Source organism: Columba livia, unplaced genomic scaffold (genome assembly GCF_036013475.1).
Source record: "Columba livia isolate bColLiv1 breed racing homer unplaced genomic scaffold, bColLiv1.pat.W.v2 Scaffold_148, whole genome shotgun sequence".
Classification (NCBI taxonomy): Eukaryota; Metazoa; Chordata; class Aves; order Columbiformes; family Columbidae; genus Columba; species Columba livia.
Window position 1 is genome coordinate 370,703 of NW_027043044.1, and position 8,014 is coordinate 378,716.

Below are 8,014 nucleotides of genomic sequence, written 5' to 3' on the forward strand. Positions count from 1 at the left end.
GTAGCTGGGGTTTTTGCTTGGGCCTAATCCATACGGTCTTATGGCTTTCCTGCTAGTCTGAAGACGAATGTGCTAGAAACTATAAAGCAAAAACATGTCCTGCAGCCTAGCCTTGCCTTGCCTGTCCTTGCCTGTCCTAGCCTTGCCTTATGTCCTTCTCATCCTGTTCTCTGTCCCATCCTCTCTCACTAACCCCTCGTCTGGCTGCATGTCTCTTCTTTCCTTTTCTCTCACTCTCCTGCTTCCTGCCTCTTTTCTTGCAATTCCTCCATCTCACTCCTGCAGCCCAACACTACTTTTTATTCTTCCTTCCCTTTCTCCTGCTCCCTTCGCTTTCTCCCTCTGTCCCATATCTTTCTTCCCGACTTGTCTCTTGCAGACTTTGGGCCAAACTGGCCCCAAGTCTGGGCATGGTTTGTCAAGTTTTCAGAGGCCTGGCTGGTGGCAGCAGGGACACCAGGCAGTGACAGGCCCGGGGCTGACAGGCTCCCCATCCCCTAGGGGGCGCCTGGCTGCCACACCCAGCTGACATAGAACCTTTGTCACAATGCCCGCTACCGTGGTGAGGATGCGGTGGCTCTGCAGGTGACAGGGACACTGCAGGACTTGGTGTCAGCTCAGCAATTTCTCACTTCCCCTAAGAAGCGGAATTCTGCAAATTGCTGCCTTTGCTCTTGAAAGGATGTCATCAGGTGGGTGTTTTGGTGTCATACACTGAAAACAGAGCAGAAACTGTGAAATATTCCCATGATATGCATGGTCCCTGCCCCAAAGCACCATGACTCAGCCTAAGGATATCTGCAGCTTGTTTTTTTTTACTGCCAGCAGATTGTGGAAGTACAGTATAAAAACCATCCTTATGGAGAGATCTTGGTATTTTAGGCTTAGTCTAAGTGTCTCAAGTAGCTGGGGTTTTTGCTTGGGCCTAATCCATACGGTCTTATGGCTTTCCTCCTAGTCTGAAGACGAATGTGCTAGAAACTATAAAGCAAAAACATGTCCTGCAGCCTAGCCTTGCCTTGCCTGTCCTTGCCTGTCCTAGCCTTGCCTTATGTCCTTCTCATCCTGTTCTCTGTCCCATCCTCTCTCACTAACCCCTCGTCTGGCTGCATGTCTCTTCTTTCCTTTTCTCTCACTCTCCTGCTTCCTGCCTCTTTTCTTGCAATTCCTCCATCTCACTCCTGCAGCCCAACACTACTTTTTATTCTTCCTTCCCTTTCTCCTGCTCCCTTCGCTTTCTCCCTCTGCCCCATATCTTTCTTCCCGACTTGTCTCTTGGAGACTTTGGGCCAAACTGGCCCCAAGTCTGGGCATGGTTTGACAAGTTTTCAGAGGCCTGGCTGGTAGCAGCAGGGACACCAGGCAGTGACAGGCCCGGGGCTGACAGGCTCCCCATCCCCTAGGGGGCGCCTGGCTGCCACACCCAGCTGACATAGAACCTTTGTCACAATGCCCGCTACCGTGGCGAGGATGCGGTGGCTCTGCAGGTGACAGGGACACTGCAGGACTTGGTGTCAGCTCAGCAATTTCTCACTTCCCCTAAGAAGCGGAATTCTGCAAATTGCTGCCTTTGCTCTTGAAAGGATGTCATCAGGTGGGTGTTTTGGTGTCATACACTGAAAACAGAGCAGAAACTGTGAAATATTCCCATGATATGCATGGTCCCTGCCCCAAAGCACATTGACTCAGCCTAAGGAGATCTGCAGCTTATTTTTTTGTACTGCCAGCAGATTGTGGAAGTACAGTATAAAAACCATCCTTATGGAGAGATCTTGGTATTTTAGGCTTAGTCTAAGTGTCTCAAGTAGCTGGGGTTTTTGCTTGGGCCTAATCCATACGGTCTTATGGCTTTCCTGCTAGTCTGAAGACGAATGTGCTAGAAACTATAAAGCAAAAACATGTCCTGCAGCCTAGCCTTGCCTTGCCTGTCCTTGCCTGTCCTAGCCTTGCCTTATGTCCTTCTCATCCTGTTCTCTGTCCCATCCTCTCTCACTAACCCCTCGTCTGGCTGCATGTCTCTTCTTTCCTTTACTCTCACTCTCCTGCTTCCTGCCTCTTTTCTTGCAATTCCTCCATCTCACTCCTGCAGCCCAACACTACTTTTTATTCTTCCTTCCCTTTCTCCTGCTCCCTTCGCTTTCTCCCTCTGTCCCATATCTTTCTTCCCGCCTTGTCTCTTGCAGACTTTGGGCCAAACTGGCCCCAAGTCTGGGCATGGTTTGACAAGTTTTCAGAGGCCTGGCTGGTGGCAGCAGGGACACCAGGCAGTGACAGGCCCGGGGCTGACAGGCTCCCCATCCCCTAGGGGGCGCCTGGCTGCCACACCCAGCTGACATAGAACCTTTGTCACAATGCCCGCTACCGTGGTGAGGATGCGGTGGCTCTGCAGGTGACAGGGACACTGCAGGACTTGGTGTCAGCTCAGCAATTTCTCACTTCCCCTAAGAAGCGGAATTCTGCAAATTGCTGCCTTTGCTCTTGAAAGGATGTCATCAGGTAGGTGTTTTGGTGTCATACACTGAAAACAGAGCAGAAACTGTGAAATATTCCCATGATATGCATGGTCCCTGCCCCAAAGCACCATGACTCAGCCTAAGGAGATCTGCAGCTTGTTTTTTTTTTACTGCCAGCAGATTGTGGAAGTACAGTATGAAAACCATCCTTATGGAGAGATCTTGGTATTTTAGGCTTAGTCTAAGTGTCTCAAGTAGCTGGGGTTTTTGCTTGAGCCTAATCCATACGGTCTTATGGCTTTCCTGCTAGTCTGAAGACGAATGTGCCAGAAACTATAAAGCAAAAACATGTCCTGCAGCCTAGCCTTGCCTTGCCTGTCCTTGCCTGTCCTAGCCTTGCCTTATGTCCTTCTCATCCTGTTCTCTGTCCCATCCTCTCTCACTAAGCCCTCGTCTGGCTGCATGTCTCTTCTTTCCTTTTCTCTCACTCTCCTGCTTCCTGCCTCTTTTCTTGCAATTCCTCCATCTCACTCCTGCAGCCCAACACTACTTTTTATTCTTCCTTCCCTTTCTCCTGCTCCCTTCGCTTTCTCCCTCTGCCCCATATCTTTCTTCCCGACTTGTCTCTTGCAGACTTTGGGCCAAACTGGCCCCAAGTCTGGGCATGGTTTGACAAGTTTTCAGAGGCCTGGCTGGTGGCAGCAGGGACACCAGGCAGTGACAGGCCCGGGGCTGACAGGCTCCCCATCCCCTAGGGGGCGCCTGGCTGCCACACCCAGCTGACATAGAACCTTTGTCACAATGCCCGCTACCGTGGCGAGGATGCGGTGGCTCTGCAGGTGACAGGGACACTGCAGGACTTGGTGTCAGCTCAGCAATTTCTCACTTCCCCTAAGAAGCGGAATTCTGCAAATTGCTGCCTTTGCTCTTGAAAGGATGTCATCAGGTGGGTGTTTTGGTGTCATACACTGAAAACAGAGCAGAAACTGTGAAATATTCCCATGATATGCATGGTCCCTGCCCCAAAGCACCATGACTCAGCCTAAGGAGATCTGCAGCTTATTTTTTTGTACTGCCAGCAGATTGTGGAAGTACAGTATAAAAACCATCCTTATGGAGAGATCTTGCTATTTTAGGCTTAGTCTAAGTGCCTCAAGTAGCTGGGGTTTTTGCTTGGGCCTAATCCATACGGTCTTATGGCTTTCCTCCTAGTCTGAAGACGAATGTGCTAGAAACTATAAAGCAAAAACATGTCCTGCAGCCTAGCCTTGCCTTGCCTGTCCTTGCCTGTCCTAGCCTTGCCTTATGTCCTTCTCATCCTGTTCTCTGTCCCATCCTCTCTCACTAAGCCCTCGTCTGGCTGCATGTCTCTTCTTTCCTTTTCTCTCACTCTCCTGCTTCCTGCCTCTTTTCTTGCAATTCCTCCATCTCACTCCTGCAGCCCAACACTACTTTTTATTCTTCCTTCCCTTTCTCCTGCTCCCTTCGCTTTCTCCCTCTGCCCCATATCTTTCTTCCCGACTTGTCTCTTGCAGACTTTGGGCCAAACTGGCCCCAAGTCTGGGCATGGTTTGACAAGTTTTCAGAGGCCTGGCTGGTAGCAGCAGGGACACCAGGCAGTGACAGGCCCGGGGCTGACAGGCTCCCCATCCCCTAGGGGGCGCCTGGCTGCCACACCCAGCTGACATAGAACCTTTGTCACAATGCCCGCTACCGTGGCGAGGATGCGGTGGCTCTGCAGGTGACAGGGACACTGCAGGACTTGGTGTCAGCTCAGCAATTTCTCACTTCCCCTAAGAAGCGGAATTCTGCAAATTGCTGCCTTTGCTCTTGAAAGGATGTCATCAGGTGGGTGTTTTGGTGTCATACACTGAAAACAGAGCAGAAACTGTGAAATATTCCCATGATATGCATGGTCCCTGCCCCAAAGCACCATGACTCAGCCTAAGGAGATCTGCAGCTTATTTTTTTGTACTGCCAGCAGATTGTGGAAGTACAGTATAAAAACCATCCTTATGGAGAGATCTTGGTATTTTAGGCTTAGTCTAAGTGCCTCAAGTAGCTGGGGTTTTTGCTTGGGCCTAATCCATACGGTCTTATGGCTTTCCTGCTAGTCTGAAGACGAATGTGCTAGAAACTATAAAGCAAAAACATGTCCTGCAGCCTAGCCTTGCCTTGCCTGTCCTTGCCTGTCCTAGCCTTGCCTTATGTCCTTCTCATCCTGTTCTCTGTCCCATCCTCTCTCACTAAGCCCTCGTCTGGCTGCATGTCTCTTCTTTCCTTTTCTCTCACTCTCCTGCTTCCTGCCTCTTTTCTTGCAATTCCTCCATCTCACTCCTGCAGCCCAACACTACTTTTTATTCTTCCTTCCCTTTCTCCTGCTCCCTTCGCTTTCTCCCTCTGTCCCATATCTTTCTTCCCGCCTTGTCTCTTGCAGACTTTGGGCCAAACTGGCCCCAAGTCTGGGCATGGTTTGACAAGTTTTCAGAGGCCTGGCTGGTGGCAGCAGGGACACCAGGCAGTGACAGGCCCGGGGCTGACAGGCTCCCCATCCCCTAGGGGGCGCCTGGCTGCCACACCCAGCTGACATAGAACCTTTGTCACAATGCCCGCTACCGTGGCGAGGATGCGGTGGCTCTGCAGGTGACAGGGACACTGCAGGACTTGGTGTCAGCTCAGCAATTTCTCACTTCCCCTAAGAAGCGGAATTCTGCAAATTGCTGCCTTTGCTCTTGAAAGGATGTCATCAGGTGGGTGTTTTGGTGTCATACACTGAAAACAGAGCAGAAACTGTGAAATATTCCCATGATATGCATGGTCCCTGCCCCAAAGCACCATGACTCAGCCTAAGGAGATCTGCAGCTTATTTTTTTGTACTGCCAGCAGATTGTGGAAGTACAGTATAAAAACCATCCTTATGGAGAGATCTTGGTATTTTAGGCTTAGTCTAAGTGCCTCAAGTAGCTGGGGTTTTTGCTTGGGCCTAATCCATACGGTCTTATGGCTTTCCTGCTAGTCTGAAGACGAATGTGCTAGAAACTATAAAGCAAAAACATGTCCTGCAGCCTAGCCTTGCCTTGCCTGTCCTTGCCTGTCCTAGCCTTGCCTTATGTCCTTCTCATCCTGTTCTCTGTCCCATCCTCTCTCACTAAGCCCTCGTCTGGCTGCATGTCTCTTCTTTCCTTTTCTCTCACTCTCCTGCTTCCTGCCTCTTTTCTTGCAATTCCTCCATCTCACTCCTGCAGCCCAACACTACTTTTTATTCTTCCTTCCCTTTCTCCTGCTCCCTTCGCTTTCTCCCTCTAACCCATATCTTTCTTCCCGACTTGTCTCTTGCAGACTTTGGGCCAAACTGGCCCCAAGTCTGGGCATGGTTTGACAAGTTTTCAGAGGCCTGGCTGGTGGCAGCAGGGACACCAGGCAGTGACAGGCCCGGGGCTGACAGGCTCCCCATCCCCTAGGGGGCGCCTGGCTGCCACACCCAGCTGACATAGAACCTTTGTCACAATGCCCGCTACCGTGGCGAGGATGCGGTGGCTCTGCAGGTGACAGGGACACTGCAGGACTTGGTGTCAGCTCAGCAATTTCTCACTTCCCCTAAGAAGCGGAATTCTGCAAATTGCTGCCTTTGCTCTTGAAAGGATGTCATCAGGTGGGTGTTTTGGTGTCATACACTGAAAACAGAGCAGAAACTGTGAAATATTCCCATGATATGCATGGTCCCTGCCCCAAAGCACCATGACTCAGCCTAAGGAGATCTGCAGCTTATTTTTTTGTACTGCCAGCAGATTGTGGAAGTACAGTATAAAAACCATCCTTATGGAGAGATCTTGGTATTTTAGGCTTAGTCTAAGTGCCTCAAGTAGCTGGGGTTTTTGCTTGGGCCTAATCCATACGGTCTTATGGCTTTCCTGCTAGTCTGAAGACGAATGTGCTAGAAACTATAAAGCAAAAACATGTCCTGCAGCCTAGCCTTGCCTTGCCTGTCCTTGCCTGTCCTAGCCTTGCCTTATGTCCTTCTCATCCTGTTCTCTGTCCCATCCTCTCTCACTAAGCCCTCGTCTGGCTGCATGTCTCTTCTTTCCTTTTCTCTCACTCTCCTGCTTCCTGCCTCTTTTCTTGCAATTCCTCCATCTCACTCCTGCAGCCCAACACTACTTTTTATTCTTCCTTCCCTTTCTCCTGCTCCCTTCGCTTTCTCCCTCTGTCCCATATCTTTCTTCCCGCCTTGTCTCTTGCAGACTTTGGGCCAAACTGGCCCCAAGTCTGGGCATGGTTTGACAAGTTTTCAGAGGCCTGGCTGGTGGCAGCAGGGACACCAGGCAGTGACAGGCCCGGGGCTGACAGGCTCCCCATCCCCTAGGGGGCGCCTGGCTGCCACACCCAGCTGACATAGAACCTTTGTCACAATGCCCGCTACCGTGGCGAGGATGCGGTGGCTCTGCAGGTGACAGGGACACTGCAGGACTTGGTGTCAGCTCAGCAATTTCTCACTTCCCCTAAGAAGCGGAATTCTCCAAATTGCTGCCTTTGCTCTTGAAAGGATGTCATCAGGTGGGTGTTTTGGTGTCATACACTGAAAACAGAGCAGAAACTGAAATATTCCCATGATATGCATGGTCCCTGCCCCAAAGCACCATGACTCAGCCTAAGGAGATCTGCAGCTTATTTTTTTGTACTGCCAGCAGATTGTGGAAGTACAGTATAAAAACCATCCTTATGGAGAGATCTTGGTATTTTAGGCTTAGTCTAAGTGTCTCAAGTAGCTGGGGTTTTTGCTTGGGCCTAATCCATACGGTCTTATGGCTTTCCTGCTAGTCTGAAGACGAATGTGCTAGAAACTATAAAGCAAAAACATGTCCTGCAGCCTAGCCTTGCCTTGCCTGTCCTTGCCTGTCCTAGCCTTGCCTTATGTCCTTCTCATCCTGTTCTCTGTCCCATCCTCTCTCACTAACCCCTCGTCTGGCTGCATGTCTCTTCTTTCCTTTTCTCTCACTCTCCTGCTTCCTGCCTCTTTTCTTGCAATTCCTCCATCTCACTCCTGCAGCCCAACACTACTTTTTATTCTTCCTTCCCTTTCTCCTGCTCCCTTCGCTTTCTCCCTCTGTCCCATATCTTTCTTCCCGACTTGTCTCTTGCAGACTTTGGGCCAAACTGGCCCCAAGTCTGGGCATGGTTTGACAAGTTTTCAGAGGCCTGGCTGGTGGCAGCAGGGACACCAGGCAGTGACAGGCCCGGGGCTGACAGGCTCCCCATCCCCTAGGGGGCGCCTGGCTGCCACACCCAGCTGACATAGAACCTTTGTCACAATGCCCGCTACCGTGGTGAGGATGCGGTGGCTCTGCAGGTGACAGGGACACTGCAGGACTTGGTGTCAGCTCAGCAATTTCTCACTTCCCCTAAGAAGCGGAATTCTGCAAATTGCTGCCTTTGCTCTTGAAAGGATGTCATCAGGTGGGTGTTTTGGTGTCATACACTGAAAACAGAGCAGAAACTGTGAAATATTCCCATGATATGCATGGTCCCTGCCCCAAAGCACCATGACTCAGCCTAAGGAGATC